At 43.8% G+C, this 18,692-nt stretch overlaps 1 long non-coding RNA gene across 1 annotated transcript; it reads right to left on the reverse strand.

Moving 5' to 3' along the window:
* Positions 1 to 5,296: 5,296 nt before the first annotated feature.
* Positions 5,297 to 14,524, reverse strand: LOC129632918 (uncharacterized). The gene is made up of 4 exons (XR_008704749.1): positions 13,272 to 14,524; positions 12,547 to 12,598; positions 5,817 to 5,880; positions 5,297 to 5,477 (listed from the first exon to the last, which is right to left on the reverse strand). It is a non-coding gene; the product is annotated as an uncharacterized LOC129632918 (long non-coding RNA).
* Between the last annotated feature and the right edge of the window lie 4,168 nt (positions 14,525 to 18,692).

Here is an 18,692-nt window from a genome sequence, read left to right on the forward strand (position 1 = left end):
ATTTGAACCTGAAATATTATAGGTCCATGAAGTAAGGTAAATTGCATGTGGTCAAGCAGGAGATGTCAAGATTGACCATCAACATCTTAGGAATCAGTGAACTAAGATGGATGGGAATGGGTGAATTTAATTCAGATGACCATTATATCTATTACTCTGGGCAAGAATCCCTTAGGAGAAATGGAGTAACTCTCATAGTCAACCTAAGAGTCTTAAATACAGTACTTGGATGCAATCTCAGAAACATCACGATGATCTCAGTTTATTTCCAAGGCAAACCATCCAGTATCACAGTAATCCAAGTCTATGCTCCAACCAGTAAGGCCAAAGAAACTGAAATAGACTGGTTCTATGAAGACCTACAACACCACCTTCTAGAAATAACACCAAAAATGAGGTCCTTTTCATCATAGGAGATTGGAATGCAAAAGTAGGAATTCAAGAGATACCTGGAATACCAGGCAAGTTTGGCCATGGAGAACAAAATGAAGCAGAGCAAAGGCTAACAGCCTTTTGTCAAGAGAACATGCTACTCATAGCAAACACCCTCTTCCAACAATATAAGAGACAACTTTACACATGGACATCAACAGTAGGTCAATACTAAAGTCAGAATGATTATGTTCCTTGGAGCCAAAGATGGAGAAGCTCTGTACAGTCAGTAAAAACAAGACCTGGAGTTGACTGTGTCTCAGATCATGAGCTCCTTATTGCAAAATTCAGGCTTAAATTGAAAAAATGTAGGGAAAACCACTAGGCCATTCATGTATGACTTAAATTGTTTATGATTATACATTGGAGGTAATGAATAGATTCAAAGGATTAGGTCTGATAGACAGGGTGCTTGAAGAACTATGGACAAGGTTTATAACATTGTAAGGAGGTGGTGACCAAAATCATCCCAAAGAAAAAGAAATGAAAGAAGGCAAAGTAGTTGTCTCAGGAGGCTTTAGAAAACAGCGGAGAAAAGAAGTGAAAGGGAAGGGAGAAAGGAAAAGATATACCCAACTGAATACAGAGTTCCAGAGAATAGCAAGGGAAGATAAGAAGGGCTTCTTAAATGAACAATGCAAAGAAATAGAGGAAAACAACAGAAGGGGAAAGACTAGAGATCTCTTCGAGAAAACTGGAGATACCAAGGGAATATTTCATGTAAGGATGGGCATGATAAAGGACAGAACAGTAAGGACCTAACAGAAGCAGAAGAGATTAAGAAGGGTGGAAGAATACACAGAACTATACAAAAAAAAGGTTTTAATTAACTGGATAACCACAATGATGTGATCACTCACCTAGAGCTGGACATCCTAGAGTGTGAAGTCAAGTGGGCCTTGGGAAGCAATACTATAACAAAGCTAGTGGAGATGAAAGAATTTCAGTTGAGCTATTTCAAATCCTAAAAGATGATGCTGTGAACGTGCTGCACTCAATATGTCAGAAAATTCCAAAAACTCAGCAGTGGCCACAGGACTGGAAAAGGTCAGTTTTCATTCCAATCCCAAAGAGGGGAATGCCAAAGAATGTTCAAATTATTGTACAATTGTGCTCTTTTTACATGCTAGAAAGGTAATGCTCAAAATCCTCCTAGCTAGGCTTCAGCAGAATGTGAACTGAGAACTTACAGATGTACAAACTGGGTTTAGAAAAGGCAGAGGAACCAGAGATCAAATTGCCAGCATTCATTGGATCATGGAGAAAGCAAGGGAGTTCCAAACAACATCTACCTCCACTTCATTTACAATGCTAAAGCCTTTGACTGTGTGGATCAAAACAAACTGGAAAATTCTTAAAAGATATGATTGTAACACCACCTTACTTTTCTCCTGATAAACGTATGCAGATCAAGAAGCAATAGTTAGAACTGGATATAGAACAACTGACTGGTTCAAAATTGAGAAAAGAATACGACAAGGCTGTATACTCTCGCCCTTCTTATTTAATTTACATTCAGAGGGCATCATGTGAAATGCCAGGCTGGATAAATCACAAGCAGGAATCAAGATTGCTGGGAAAAATATCAACAACCTCAGATATGCAGATGATACCACTCTAATGGCAGAAAGTGTAGGAGAACTAAAGAGCCTCTTGATGAAAGTGAAAGAGGAGAGTGAAAAAGCTGGCTTGAAACTTAACATTAAAACAAGTAAGATCATGGCATCCAGTCCCATCACTTTATGGCAAATAGATGGGGAATCAATGGAAACAGTGACAGATTTTACTTTCTTAGGCTCCAAAATGATTGTGGATGGTGACTTCAGCCATTAAACTAAGACACTTGCTCCTTGGAATAAAAGCTATGACATACCTAGACAGCATATTAAAAAGCAGAAACATCACTTTGCTGACAAATCTGTCTAGTCAAAGCTATGGTTATTCCAGTAGTCATGTAAGGATGTGAGAGTTGGACCATAAAGTAGGCTGCATGCCAAAGAATTGATGTTTTCGAACTGTGGTGCTGGTGAAGACTCTTGAGAATCCCTTGGACAGCAAGATCAACCTAGTAAATCCCAAAGGAAATCAACCCCGAATATTCATTGGAAGGACTGATGCTGAAGCTGAAGCTCCAATATTTTGGCCACCTGATGTGAAGAGTCAACTCATTGGAAAATATTCTGATGCTGGAAAGATTGAAAGCAGGAGGAAAAGGGGGTGACAGAGGATGAGATAATTGGATGATATCATTGACTCAATGGACTTGAGTTTGAGAAAACTCTGGGAAATGGTGAAGGACAGGAAAGCCTGGCATGCTGCAATCCATGGGGTCCCAGAGTGGGACACGACTGAGTGACTGAACAACAACAGTCCATGGGAAGAACTGTTGCTGAAGCTGAAGCTCTGATACTTTGGCCACCTGATATGAAGAGCTGACTCAATGGAAAAGACCCTAACCCTGGAAAAGACTGAAGGTAAAAGGAGAATGGGGTGGCAGAGCATGAGAATTATTAAATAGCATCAACTCAATGGACATGAATTTGAGCAAACTCCAGGAGGCAGTGGAGAGCAGAGGAGTCTTGGGTGCTTCAGTCCATGGTGTCACCAAGAGTCGGACTCAACTGAGTGACTGAGTGTGTATACACTGCCAGGACACTCCGGAAAGCTTTAGGTAACAAGTTCTACGATCATCATTACCTGCTACTGTATGTTTCTCTGTCAGAATATAAACTCCATGGGGAAGCAACTGTCTTGGTCTCATTGATCACAGTGTTTCCATGTCATAGTACCAGCTTGAAATATAACTGTTGAGTTAATGCACTGTTCAGTAAAACATCAAGAGAATCTACTGAAAAGCTATTTAAAATACTAAACCAAAATTCAGTATTTCTACTTAATAGTAAAGCTACAAGCTACAAAGCAAGTTACAAAGTAATTACGTATAGCCCTCTTAAACATCAGTATTGACTAGTCTGAAAAATATTGAAATCAAAATGTCCATTCACATTGCCATCAACTACAGGAGTCTAGGAACAAAATTAAGAAGAGATGTGCATAAATTATAAAAAGAAAACTAAAGACGTGTTTTAAGGACACAGAATATTTGTAAAAATGAGGAGACACATACATTCTGAAAGTGGAAGGCTGCATCTTATAGAGGTCAGTGCGCTAAAAAGTTAATCCACTGATTTACATTCAAGTAAAGGAAAGGACAGAGAATACAAAGGCTTATGAGATGAAATGATAACAGCATAAGATTTGGTACATGAATAAATGAAAAAAAAGAGAAATCTCTGTGTCTATCTCGGGTTGGACAAAACGTTCGTTTAGATTTTTCATACAGTTACAGAAAAACTGGAATGAATTTTTTGGCCAACCCAAAATATGCTGATATCAGTGACTGCGAGAGGAGATACTTATACACACTCACTATGTGCCAGACACTGTTCTACATGTTTTATGTTTTGTCCTTAAAACAACACTGACAGGTAAAGTTATTAACATATTCCCATTTTTAAGATGGAAAAACAGAAGCCAAGAAAATGGAATGGAGCAGGGTCAGGGTTAGTCTGTAGACTTGCACATAATCTCTCTTTTATACCTATGCTCAGCCCTCTCCGGTTAACATCCCAAAGTGTGCAGCCTCTTCGAGATTACTGGAGGCGTCCTGAGGCAGTGGAGGTCATCAGGAGGCCTGCCTTCTTATGCAGATATCCGTGCAATCCTGCTCTCAGTCTCCACACTCTTCTAAGACACGTGGTACCTCCAATTCCTAAGCCCTTCAAGGTTTTTACAACTTACTGGCCTCCTCCTCTTCAGGCACCTTGGGTTTCAGTATTCTTCTCTTTGACTAATCTGTGAACATTCATCTTACTTTTTTTCTATCTTCTAAATTTTTTATAATGATCTCATCCACGGCTCTCTCTAGGACTAAGTTTGTTGATTTCGACTGTTGATTTATTCAAATCAAAACTGAGTTTAAGAGGTAGCCCAAGAAAACTTACTTTCAATGCATCATGTTCAACCAGAAGTCCACATATTAATTTATGCTAAAGAAATTATCAATGAAGAACACCAAGATTTATGTCAAGGAATATTTATTGCTTCTTAATGTATAATGACAAAAAATGATAATGGTTAAAATAGCTAACAATAAAGGGTTAATTAAAGAATTCAGGGCATGCCTGTGGTGACCAGGAAGCGGTGCCATTCAGATCTCCTTCAACAGAATCTTCCATGAGGGACTGTTGACTGGAAGGTTTCGGCTGCCATCCCTTTGGCTCCACACTGTGTTCATGTCGAGGTCATGCCTTCTCCCTGCTGCCCACCCCACCACTGACAGATGGGGGCATTAGAGTCAGGCCATTCTTCCCCAACATGAGAACTGTGTGAAGGGCAACCTCTGCCAGGGGCTGACCCTCCACCAGCCTGCACAAGCCCTTCCAGGACCATGATTCTCCTCCTGGCCAACCCTTCCTCCTTGTCTCCTCTCACCACCCCATCTGCCCATTCCTGCTCCCTCTCCCTCTGTTCTTCACAGAGATTTCTCCCTATATGTTCCTCGTGCAGCTAATCTTCTCCTGGCATCTCGGAGGACCTGAACTGACAGAACACCCACCCACCAAATATTAAGGCAGTTTTCAAATGTATTTATAAAAACTATATAATGATAGAAAAAACAGGATATAATGCTATCAAAAATGCCAGCATTCTAAATGCATATGCAAACAATCCTGGCTTTGTTTTTTTAAAAACCACATATAGTAAAAGTCGTGTGTGTATACACAAAATCCTTCACACACACACATCACAACTTTAAGAGTGGTTATTTCTGGGTGAATGGATTATGAGTTGCTGCTTCTTTATCTTTTTATTTTGCAGTGTTTCAATAAAGAACATTAGTACACTTATAATCAGAAGCAAAGATGAAGTGCATGCACACACACAAAACACTCATAAGGACCCTCAGTCCCCTGAGGCAGGATGCTGACTAGAGCCTGTCATTGGCCTCATCTTTGGAGGTGGATGCACTGCAGGCAGGCAAGCTGAGCGGCAAGAAATATAGATTACAATGTCAGCACCCAACAGCTTCGGAAATGTGCTTGGCTGATTCCAGATGTTTTCAAAATCCAAACTGCATTTAGGAATCTTGTCCGGGCATCAGAAGGGAACAAAACAGATGGAGTACCAATCCTACCAAGTCAGTATTTACCCAAACTACTTTATTTTTCATTTTATTACTTAACTGGTACACAAGAACGGTCTCTTCTCCCCTTTGAAGGACAGGCGACCTTCCTCCCAAGTCTGCAAAGTGAGTTCACGAGAACACCAAGCTGGCAAAGGAGACACACGCCATCCTTCCTCCTGGTCACCCTCAAACTCACCTGTGTCCCTCCAGCATGGAGGCAGCTCCATGTCTGCTGTTCTTGAGGAACCCTCGTTGTGAACCTACACATCAGAACAACGTGACACCAGCACCGAAACAACCGTAAGAGCTAATACTCATCCAAGGACTGCTTTGTGCAGGTCATGTTCTGATCCCTTTTCACATATTGAATTGTTCATTTAATCTTTACAGGAATCCTACTGGGGAAATAATAACAGCATCCCCCTTTAACAGAGGGGGACACAGAGGTGCAGAGAGTAAAGCAGTGCTGCAGGACCACAGAGCCAGTGCGCGTGGAGCTGGAGTCTGAACGCAGGCTATCACAAAGGAGAAATAAGATGAAGAATGCTAGTATGCAGCTCGGGGCTGTCTTTGACAGAAATGAAAGTTGGACAATGCTAGATAAGCAGCAGGGGAAATGCAATTCCACTGGGGAGTAAATCTGGCAAAACAGACAAGAGGATACGACTTTAAAAGACAAGGGAGGAAGTCAATCAACAAAGGCCAGCAGATATGCATGGAAAGACACAGAGAAAGTGATGCAGATGACAGAGCTGGGGGACAGAGTCAACAAGTCCAAGAGGCCACTCTGTGGCAGAAAGGGCCATGAAGAAGAAAGGGGGTGAGCAAGTGGCGATCAGATCTAAGGGGTGTGGAATTAACAGGGAAATCAATGGTGGAGAGTGGGGGCTGGAGGAAGGAATGGGAAGATGGGAGTACAGATATCTCCAGTCTGGAAAAGAGGCTAAGAGGAGGGAAGCACTGGCTGGGAGGGAGGTGCGTCATCTCCTTTCCACTGTTATTTTAACCCTTGTGTGACGTCTTCCTCAGCTGTCCAGACAAACAGTGAGAAGGACGAATCCTGCCCCGCTTACACATTACAGGATGAGAAGGGAACATGTCACTCGGTGCATTGAGTGGGGGGATGGTTGGTTTTCCGTAGGTCCTCTGTGCTTTCAGGGATTCTTGCCAAGAACAAGGTGTAATTTCAGGTGAGTAGGTGCCATATGAAAAGAGACTTCTCTTGCTGAATTACCTTGGCTGTGAAGTAAGATCACAGGTGTAAAGGACATATGTGCCAGGCCTGACATTTAGTATGTGCTTGGTGAGCAGCGGTCATGAGGAGGGGCTGTCTCTCTCCACTCAGGAACAGTCAATGGCTCCTCGTTGTCAACAGGACACAAGTCCAGACACCCTGCCTGGCACTGAAAGCCCGTCGTTGGCGAGGCCTCTGCTTACATTTTTAACTGATTCACTACATTTACATCTTGGCAGCCTTAGTCCTACTCAGAAATGTCAAACAGCCTATGTAAGAGGATTTAAGAATTAAATGACATGGGGCCCCTTCATCATGGAGCTTAGTCATGCACCCCAGGAGCTTATCAGCTAACTCAGGTCCAGGTGGGCGAAGTGAGGGACCATCATGAGCGGCATCCTGAGGCAGTGAACAAGTCTGGATGAGATGTGATGCCATGCTGTGTCCCTCACTGGAGAGCAGCTTTCTGTTCAGACCACGGCAGAACAAGAGAGAGACTGCGAGTTCAAGATCACAGGGACGAGACAAGAGCACATGTCATATAATCCTAATTAGAAAGACAGAGCTTAAATGTTGTGTTCTAGGGTAGCTAACCACAAGTGGTCAGGCTTAAAGATAAGCAAATAGCAGTGAGGACAGGGCCCACATGGCAAAGTCCAAGGAATCTGACAGCAAATAGGAAAAGAACAGCGGCAGACATTGCTCTCCAGGACGACAAAGACTAAATGCCACTTGGCTCTATATTCCAGACACACAGCTCCCATGTTTACCAGTTATTCTTTGGCTCAGTGCAGAGAAGATACTTTTGTTTGTTTTTTGTTGTTTTAGCCCTTCTCCTGGGAGTTTCCTCCCTGTGTTCAGTCCTCATCCTGGCGATTCTGTTTCTGGTTCCAAACGCAGGTGCAGGACACAGGTTTGCCATGCCGTCAGGGCAGTGAGTTCTTTTTGCCCCAGTGATTGGTTCAGAATTAAGTCAGTGGCCCAACAAGAACCAGTCAGATACAAAAAGCCCTCTGCTGGGGCAGCAGGGGAAAAAGCACTTTTTCTGCTGGAATCTCCATAAGGAAGATGACAAGTACCTGGAGTTGCCCAGGAAGTCAACACTATGCAAAGCAGAGCCAAGAAATAGCCAGAAACTGGGTTGTCACAACACTGGGTCAGACAGCACCTGAAACCAATATATTTCCACAATGTCAACTAATGGAGCCAATAAATTCCCATCTTTCTTAAGCCAGTCTGAAGTGGGTTCCATCCCCACAACAATGGAGTCACAACTCATGGAGAATGGAAGCTGAGACTGAAATAAACTTCTCTCTGCCAGGGAGGTGGGATGCACTCTGGACACGGAGACACACTATACCAGGAACCTGCCCAGCGCACAAGAACCTTAACCAAAGGCTCTCACTGGAGAGAGCGCTGGTGTGGACTCTCAAAGACACAGCAGCTTTTTCCCCAGCCCTACAAGGAAAATAGGCATCCTCCTTGGATGCAGAGAGACCTCGGGCAGGCAGCCAAGAGAGAAAGCCAGGTACAGGAGACCCTCCACACGTTTTCTGCCCCATGATCTTCACCATGGCCTGTTCATCCTCACCAGTGGCGTGGTCTTGTTGCTGTCCCCTGACCACACCACAAGTTCTCCCAACTCTACATGCCAGCTCCTCTTCCTCCACCTCCTCTCCCACCTACTGTGCCCAGAGTCCACCACCTGGCTTAAATCTTTGCAATTATCTCTGGCCACAACCACCCATATTTGAACTCAGTTTCTTTATCCATGGAGTAGAATAATCTTTTAGGTAGCTATTAAAATATAATAATGACAATTGTCGTAACAGCCAACATTTATGAAGCATTTTAAAATATATCAGGCACTGCTCTAAAAGTGCTTTACAGGCATTACCTTATCTAACCTTTAAGCAACTTTTGGAGCGAAAAAGGCACTATTTTTACACACATTTAGGCAACAAAGTTACAGGAAATTTAAGTCATTTGCCCAACGTCATACAACTAGAAGGAGACAAAGTCGTATTTCAAACCCAAGCAGTTGGGTGCCAGAGCCTTCATTCTTACCTGCTACATTAACTGTTCTAGATGGTATGAGGATAATGTAAGAGCGTGGAATACAGAAATGTCAGACTTGTGCACAAACCACTTCTATTCCAAACTGAAAACTCCCTCAGAGAGTTTAATCACAAGTGACAATGGCAAGGTATTTTTTTATTGTTATACTATTTTATTCTTGATACCTTGGTATGAGGCCTAAGAAAGACTCTCTCTTCTCTTAAATTCTAATATAGGTCTGGACCCAGGTGAAAGGAGTGACCCCACAAGAGACTAAGCCTGTGAGCATATGAGGGTCTCCTGTGGAGGAGGTGTGGGTTGGAAGTGGCCTGCCATAGGGACAGGAGCACTCAGGGGCACATAGTGGCACTCAGGGGCACATAGGGACAGCAGCAGTCCTGGGAGGCATGTGTTGGCATAAGTCCTTTCTGGAGGTCATCAGTAGCCCTGTAGACTGTAGACTCCAGGATTGGGTCATCTCAGGCCAAACAACTAACAGGGAGGGAGCCAGCCCCATCTATCAGCCGACAACTGGATTAAAGATTTTCTGAGCAGGGCCCTGCCCACCAGAGCAAGACCCAGTTTTCCCCACAGCCAGTCCCTCCCATCAGGAAGCCTGCACAAGCCTCTTATCCTCATCCACCAGGGGGCAGACAGAAGTAAGAACTGTAATTTCGGCCTCCAGAAAGAAAACCATAATCACAGAAATCTAACCAAAATGATCACATGGATCACAGCCTTGTGTAACTCAATGACGCTACAAGCCATGCTGTGCAGGGCCATCCAAGATGGACGGGTCATAGTGGAGAGTTCTGACAAAATGTGGTCCACTGGAGAAGGGAATGGCAAACCACTTCAGTATTCTTGCCTTGAGAATCCCATGCAAAGTATGAAAAGGCAAAAAGATACGACACCAGAAGATGAGTCCTTTAGGTCAGTAGGTGTCCAATATGCTACTGGGGAAGAGCAGACAAATAGCTCCAGAAAAAAATGAAGAGGCTGAGCCAAAGCAGAAATGACACCTAGTTGTGGATGTCCCTGGTGGTGAAAGTAAAGATCAATGATGTAAAGAACAATATTGCATAGGAACCTGGAATATTAGGTTCATGAATCAAGGTAAATTGGACGTGGTCAAGCAGGAGATGGCAAGAGTGAGCATCAACATTTTAAAAATCAGTGAATTAAAGTGGATCAGAAGGGGCGAATTTAATTCAGATGACCATTATATCTCCTACTGTTGGCAAGAATCCCTTAGAAGAAATGGAGTAGCCCTCATAGTCAGCAAAAGAGCCCAAAATGCAGAACTTGGGTGTAAGATCAAAACGGATAGAATGATCTTGGTTCATTTCCAAGGCAAACCATACAACATCACAGTAAGTCAAGTCTATGCCCCAACCACTAATGCTGAAGAAGCCGAAGTCAAAAGATTCTATAAAAACCTACAAGACCATCTAGAACTAACACCAAAAAAAGATGTCACAGGGAACTGCAATGCAAAAGTAGGAAGTAAAGAGATACCTAGAATACCAAGCAAGTTTGGCCTTGAAGTACAAAATGAAGCAGGGCAAAGGCTAACAGAGTTTTGCCAAGAGAACACACTGGTCATAGCAAATGCCCTCTTCTAACAACAAGAGAGACGACTCTACACATGGACATCACCAGATGGTCAATACCAAAATCAGACTGATTACGTTCTTTGCAGCCAAAGATGGAGAAGCTCTATACAGTCAGCAAAAATAAGACTGGGAGCTGACTGTGGCTCAGATCATGAACTCCTTATTGCAAAATTCAGGCTTAAACTGAAGAAAGTAAGGAAAACCACTAGACCATTCAGGTATGACCTAAATCAAATCCCTTACGATTATACAGTGGAAGTGAGAAATAGATTCAAGGGATTAGATCTGGTAGACAGAGTGCCCAAAGAACTATGGACGGAGATTCATGACATTGTACAGGAGGCGGTGACCAAAATCATCCCAAAGAAAAAGAAATGCAAGAAAGAAAGTGGTTGTCTCACGAGGACTTACAAATAGCTGAGAAAAGAAGAGAAGGAAAAGGAAAAAGGAAAAGATATTCCCAATGGAATGCAGAGTTCCAGAGACTAGCGAGGAGAGATAAGAAAGCCTTCCTAAGTGATCAATGAAAAGAAATAGAGGAAAATAATAGAATGGGAAAGACTAGAGATCTCTTCAAGAAAATTAGAGATACCAAGGGAATATTTCATGCAAAGATGGGCACAATAATGGATAGAAATGGTATGGACCTAACAGAAGCAAAAGAGATTAAGAAGAGGTGGCAAGAATACACAGAAGAACTATACATAAAAGGTCTTAATGACCTAGATAACTACAATGGTGTGGTCACTCACCTAGAGCCAGACATCCTGGAGTGTGAAGTCAAGTGGGTCTTAGGAAGCATTACTACAAACAAAGCTAGTGGAGGTGAAGGAATTCCAGTTGAGCTACTTCAAATCCTAAAAGATGATGCTGTTAAAGTGCTGCATGCAATATGCCAGCAAATTTGGAAGATTCAGCAGTGGCCACATGACTGGAAGGTCAGTTTTCATTCCAATCCCAAAGAAGGGCAATGCCAAAGAATTTCAAACTACCATACAATTGTACTCATTTCACAAGCTAGCAAAGTAATGCTCAGAATCCTCCAATCTAAGCTTCAAAAGTACATGAACTGAGAACTTCCAGATGTCCAAAGTAGGAAAGGCAGAGGAACCAGAGATCAAATTGCCAGCATCTGTTGGATGACAGAAAAAACAAGGGAATTCCAGGAAAGCATGTACTTCTGCTTCATTGACTATGCTAAAGCCTTTGACCACATGGATGACAACAAACTGTGGAAAATTCTTAAAGAGATGGGAGAACCTGACCACCTTACCTGCCTCCTGAAAAACCTGTATGCAGGTCAAGAAGCAATAGTTAAAACTGGATATGAACAACAGACTGGTTCAAAATTGGGAAAGGAATACGTCAAGGCTGTACATTGTCACCCTGTGTATTTAACTTATATAAGGAGTACATCATGTGAAACGTCCGGCTGGATGAAGCTCCAGCTGAAATCAAGACTGCCTAGAGAAATCAACAATCTCAGATATGCAGATGACACCACGCTAATGGCAGAAAATGAAGACGAACCAAACAGTCTCTTGATGAGGGTGAAAGAAGACAGTGAAAAAGCTGGCTTGAAACTGAACATTCAAAAACCTATGATCATGGCACCCAGTCCCGTCACTTCATGGCAAATAGATAAGGAAAAAGGGGAAGCAATGACAGATTTTATTTTCTTAGGCTCCAAAATCACTGCTGATGGTGACTGTAGCTTGAAATTAAAACGCTTGCTCCTTGGAAGAAAAGCTCCGACAAACCTAAACAGAGTATTAAAAAACTGAGATATTACTTTGCTTCAAAAGTCGGTATAGTCAAAGCTATGGCTTTTCCAGTAATCATGTACAGATGTGAGAGTTGGACCATAAAGAAGGCTGAGCACCAAAGAATTGATGTTTTCAAAATGTGGTGCTGAGCCCTTGGACCGCAAGGAAATCAAACCAGTCAGTCCTAAAGGAAATCAACCAATCGATGAATATTCATTGGTAGGACTGATGCTGAAGCTGAAGCTCCAATACCTCAATCCGTCTCCTGATGTGAAGAGCCGACTCATTGGAAAAGACCCTGATGCTGCAAAAGATTGAAGGCAAAAGGAGAAGAGGGAGGCAGAGGATGAGATGGTTAGATAATATCACCAACTTAATGGACGTGAATTTTAACAAACTCCAGGAGACAGTGAGGGACAGGGAAGCCTGGTGTGCTGCAGTCCATGGGGTCACAAAGAGTTGGACACGACTTAGTGACTGAACAACAACAAAAGACATTTGAAAATGTAGTCCTTCTTGAGTAAAGATTCAAATTCAGGTATTTTGTTTTCAAAACTGACTGTCCACTTTAATCCGCTCCCTCTGGTTAAACTCTAAGTCACCAGAAGGTTTCGCTCTGGCTGTCACGGGGCCGCAGGGGCAGCTGGAGGACCGTCAGAGTCGGTTACAGGACCAGCAGTTCAGCCACCCCCAGCTTCACCCCACCTTCCAAGAGGCGGACACCAGCCTTGCTGCCAGAATCACCAGAGCCTCTCAGGAGACTTCTTCAGGGTCTGACCTTGCAGGAAGGTGAGAAATAGGCCAAGTGCCTCTCCCAAACCCTCGACCTCTGCTCTCCAGGAAGTCCCACTTCTCCGCCCTCCTCGGGGCCAGAGGCGAGGGGACTGGCACCCGGCTGGGCAGCTACTCTGGTCCGCTGTCTAGTCTCCTCCACTCCTGCCCAGAGTACACAGGTCTCACCCTGTGCCTCAGCTCACCTTGTGATTGATCCGGGGGTCTTTGAGATCTTACGGGGCTGGTGACGAGTAAAGGACAGCAAGCTTCGCAGCTTCACCCTCCTTCACAAGTACAGCCACCAAAAAGAGGCTTCTTATGTACAGCTCCACTCCCCACACCCAAGTGCTCTGTAACACGCAAAGCCCCACCCGCCCGGGAGGGAGTGTACTGCCTATTCCAGCCACTCCTGATTTCCTCCCGCCTTGTTTTGATAACATTTATCCTGGGGTGTTTGTCCTCTGCAGAGATGACAGGGCAGGAAGCATCCAGATCCTGATTTATCCTCATCTGCATAAACCCTGGAGCTGAAAGCCCGGCTTCAAAGCTTTGTTCTGTCACCTGCTTGCTGTGTGACCCTGAGCAAGCCACTCAACCGCCTGAACACGTCTTCTCTGTGGAGAGGGTCGTATCATGAAAAGTAAAGAAGTTAGTAGACGTGAAGCACTTGAGGACCATTCCTGGCATATGCTAGGTACTGGGCATAGTTGCTCAATGAACAAGACAAGGCTCTGGAGGTCAGGGCTGCTACGGTATGTGCAGAGCATTCAAATGATTCAACTAAATTGGTACTCGTCTCCCAGCACCTCCTCTGCAGGCTGTCCCTGCATGCTTTGGAGGGGTGACATTAGCCATGCTTAGAAGGAAGAGGGGCCCGATGATCTCAGAAGAGACTGTCCGGCTTGGGTCCTGGGATGTTGGCAGAACTGCTTTTCAGAAACTTGGCCTTGCAGTTTTTAATTGTTCAATCTTGGTTTTTCTGGCCCAGAGAACAGATTCCGTGCCCTCAGACTTCTCCTGAGAGAAGTTCCTGACCTTGACAAGGAAGGCTACTTCTTATCATGGGGTTTTCTTCATATACTAATATCTGCTTCCAGTGACCAGAGGCAGGTCATCTGCATAAATCATGCAGACCTGGCAACTGCAAAGGGACAACAGGGCTACCTGAACAGAATTCTTTATCTGTTTGAAGGGATCACAGTTCTGATACTGTGCTCAACACCGCTAATCATTAGAGAAATGCAAATCAAAACAGCAATGAGGTATTACCTCGTACAGGTCAAAATGGCCATCATCAAAAAGTCTACAAACTATAAATGCTAGAGAGGGTGTGAAGAAAATGGAGCCCTTCCATATTGTTGATGGGAATGTAAACTGGTACAATCATTACAGAGAACAGTATGGAGGTTCTCTAAAAAACTAAAAATAGAGCTACCATGCTGCTGCTGCTGCTGCTGCTGCTGCTGCTGCTGCTAAGTCGCTTCAGTCGTGTCCGACTCTGTGCGACCCCATAGACGGCAGCCCACCAGGCTCCCCCGTCCCTGGGATTCTCCAGGCAAGAACACTGGAGTGGGTTGCCATTTCCTTCTCCAATGCATGAAAGGGAAAAGTGAAAGTGAAGTTGCTCTGTCATGTCCGACTCTTCGCGACCCCATGGTCTGCAGCCTACCAGGCTCCTCCGTCCATGGGATTTTCCAGGCAAGAGTACTGGAGTGGGGTGCCATTGCCTTCTCCAAGAGCTACCATATGACCCTGCAATCCTACTCCTGGGCATATACGCCCAGAGAAAACCATAATTCAAAAAGATACATGCACCCCTATGTTCATTGCAGTACTATTTACAATAAAGAAATGAATAAAGACGATATGGTACATATATACAATGGAACATTAGCCACAAAACAGAACAAAATAAGGCCATTTGCAGCAATATGGATGGATCTATAGGTTATCATACTAAGTTAAGAAAAGACCCTGATGCTGGGAAAGATTGTGGGCAGGAGGAGAAGGGGACAACAGAGGATGAGATAGTTGGATGGCATCATCAACTCAATGGACATGGGTTTGGGTGGACTCCAGGAGTTCGTGATGGACAGGGAGGCCTGGCGTGCTGCGGTTCATGGGGTCGCAAAGAGTTGGACACGACTGAGCAACTGAACTGAACTAAGTAAGTCAGAGACAAATATCAAATACTACCACTTCTATGTAGAATTTTTAAAATGATACCAGTTTACAAAACAGAACTTGTTTACAAAATAGAAACTGACTCATAGATGTCGAAATCAAACTTATAGCTACCAAAGGAGAAACATGTAGGGGGAGCAATAGGAGATTGGTATTAACATATAACACATTACTATATATAAAAAGACAGTAAGGACCTACTGTATAGCACGGGGAACTCTACTCAACACTGGAATGGCCTACAGAATCTTAAAAAGAGTGGATATATGTATATGCATAACTGATTCACTTTGCTACACACCTGAAACTAACACAACATTGTCAGTCAACTATACTTCAATAAAGTTTTTTAAAAAGGCTGCCATAGTGTTTTCTGTTCAGTGAGGTGGAGACCCCAGGATGGCCTGCCCAGGCCTGCATTACCAGAGCCACAACATAGGCTCTGGGCCAGTGAGCTGGGTCTAGTGGGACCTCAGGAGACTATTTCTAGAGCAGAAAAAGCGTGGAGAGAGCATGGTTCCCTTGCAGGGAACGTATAGGCAGCTGAGCCCTCAAAGGCTACAATGGTGAGTTTTCTCCAGACACCGCCTTGCTTGGGCCCATCTCCCAGTTAATTCTGCTCTTCGTGGTGGAAGCTGAGGGTACAGTGCTGGTCTTCGCCCTGTCCTAAAAGGCAGCCCAGACCATCTGCCCTCACATCCTCGTGAGGTTCCTTGAAGCCATTTGTGGCTGTCCAGCAGCTTCACCACTGCCTCCTAAATGGCTGCCCTTCTGCCCAGGTTTGCTCAGCTCCCCATTTTCGATTTTGGCTCCTGTCTAGAGCCCTCATCCAGCTGTTTGCACTTGGAACTCCTGAATCTGAGTCTCTCTCCAGACATTCTGCGCTGGGTATGCTGGGAAGCCACGCTAGTTTTGTTTCTTGGAATGTAACTGTGCTCCAAGTCATGGAAACATGGCTAGGCTGCCCTAAGTACAACTGCCAAAACTTCTCTTTATGCTTCTGTCTATGGAGGAAGAGGTGCGGAGGAGAAAATGTTCCAAAAACTCTTGTCTGTCTTCTGATAATTTACTAAGTTGTAAGTCTTTCTTGCTAAAGAGAAAACAGCCAAAGGTTTTTAATGCCAAGGTTCCACACTTGTCTAAGAAATACTGCTTCTAAGTGAAATGAAGCTGGATGAATCTCATGAAGTCTAATCAAGTGCATATGATAAAGCCTGAATAGGAATCAGAACAGTTAAGAACTAGTGAGAAGGAATCTCTGCTGTTCTTTGATGCTTATTCCTCTATGGATCTTTTTAAAATGCAGCACTTAGTAACACTTACCTAGAATAGTTGCTTTCCTTAGAGAAAAAGACATTAATTGAAAATTTTACAATTCTGATTTGAATCTTATAAAGTGTATCTCTAAGGATTTATTCCAGTGATTATAGCCCTCTACATTAGAAATACTTAGAAAATATACTAAAAACACAAATACTGAAACACCATGCTCCTAAATTCTAAACCCAGGGACTTGTTCTGTCAGCGTATGTGATGTTTGAGAACCACCGTGTAGTAGTGCCTCTTCAGTTTTAAAGTGCATATCAATTATCTGGTGATGTTGTTAAAAAACACAGATTCTGACTCAGTCGGCCTGGGGTGCAGTCTAAGATTCAGTGATCCTAACAAGGCCCCAGTCTGAGGCTGATGCTGCTGGTCTACACGTCACACTCTGACGAGAAGGCGTGGACCACGGAGCCACGTGCAGCCCTTCACCCGAGGGCTCGCTGTTGCTGTTTACTTGCTAAGTTGACTGTCTGCGACCTCACAGACTGTAGCCCACCAGGATCCTCTGCCCATGAGATTTCCCAGGCAAGAATACTGGAGTGGGTTGCTATTTCCTCCCCAGGGGATCTTCCCAACCCACGGATCAAACCTGTATCTCTTGCAAGTCTCCTGCGTTGCAGGCAGATTCTTTACCGCTTAGCCAACCAAGAAAGCCCCACCTGATGGCAGCTGGGCTGAAAATGGAGGCTAAGTACCTGAGAGAAAATAGTTTGACTCCTCAGGACGAACTCCTGACACTAAGTCACGAAATGATTAATGATGGATTTTGCATACATCATCTCAGTAAGTCTGCACATACACTATACAAGATCAATATTATTTTATATATATATATATATATATATATATATATATATATATATATATTTTTTTTGGATGAGAAACCCAAGACTCAGAAAGTCATACAGCTAGTCAGTGGTGCACATATTGTTTCTCTACTACTATTTTAAATTACCACAAACTTAGAGGCTTACAACACAGGTTTATTATCTTTTGGCTCTAGAGGTCGGGAGCCCCCAAATCAAAGCATTGGCAGGGCTGTAGTCCTTCCAGGGGTGTGAGGACCGAATCTATTTTCTTTCCTTTGCAGCTTCCGGAGGCCACCTGCATTCCTTGGTTCTTGGTCCCTTCCTCCATCCTCAAATCCAACAACTCTCTGACCTTTTCCCTTCCTCTTCAAGTAGTGCTGGGAAATTTTCTCTGCTTTTAAGGACTTATGTAATTAGATTGAGCTCCTCTGAATGATACAGGACACTCTCCCACCCCAAACCTGCAGAGTTCTTTTCACTATCCCAGTCTCCAGGGATTAGAGTACAGGTCTCTTTGGGGCCCATTTATTTTGCCTACCATGGGGTTGGGGGCAGGGGCGGTTCAGTAAAGCAGGAGCCTGGAGTCAAAATCAGATCTGATTGCGAGGTCCACGCTTCTTCCCACACACAACTTAAAACAGCAGCTAAACTGAATGTCCTCGTGGTTGCTGTATTTTCCAGAGGCCAAAACAAGAATGGAGCATAAGTTTAGCGCAGCTATAGGCACCCTGAATTCCCTTATCATTTTAAATTGATCTAAATGGTGCCGGAGTGGACTTTGTTTATTGCAATTCATTCTGCATTCTCCTTAGACTCAGCAAAACACAGTCCTGCTGTGCAAGAGCAGCGCCTTGGAATTTGCATGGACATCTAAGTGTGGTTCCTGGTTGCTGTTTAATTTAACTGAAACATAAAATGGAAACCAAGGAACATATTTAAGATTTGACAATAAATTATCTATACTTTAAGCAACAATTTGGAAGCAGGATTAGTAAACGAGCCTGGATTGTTCAAAGGCCTTGCAGGGAGCCCATGACTACTGAGGGGGGTGTCCAGCACATCACTCAGGCTCCCCGTCAGAAGCAAGGTGCTTCTGCAGAGACTCAGCCCTTAACCCGAGGCAAACCTCCACCCACTCTTCTTTTTAGAGCAGCAGGTACATCCACAGAACTGGGGTTTTAGGCATAAGACATATTATCACTGGGACAAGGTGAACAGAGAAACAGTTAGTACAGGTTCTCCTAAATCCATCTATTGGGGGTTGAATTGTGTCCCCCCAAAAAGAACTGTTGAGGGCTAATAATT

This window comes from Bubalus kerabau, chromosome 18 (assembly GCF_029407905.1).
Source record: "Bubalus kerabau isolate K-KA32 ecotype Philippines breed swamp buffalo chromosome 18, PCC_UOA_SB_1v2, whole genome shotgun sequence".
NCBI lineage: Eukaryota > Metazoa > Chordata > Mammalia > Artiodactyla > Bovidae > Bubalus > Bubalus kerabau.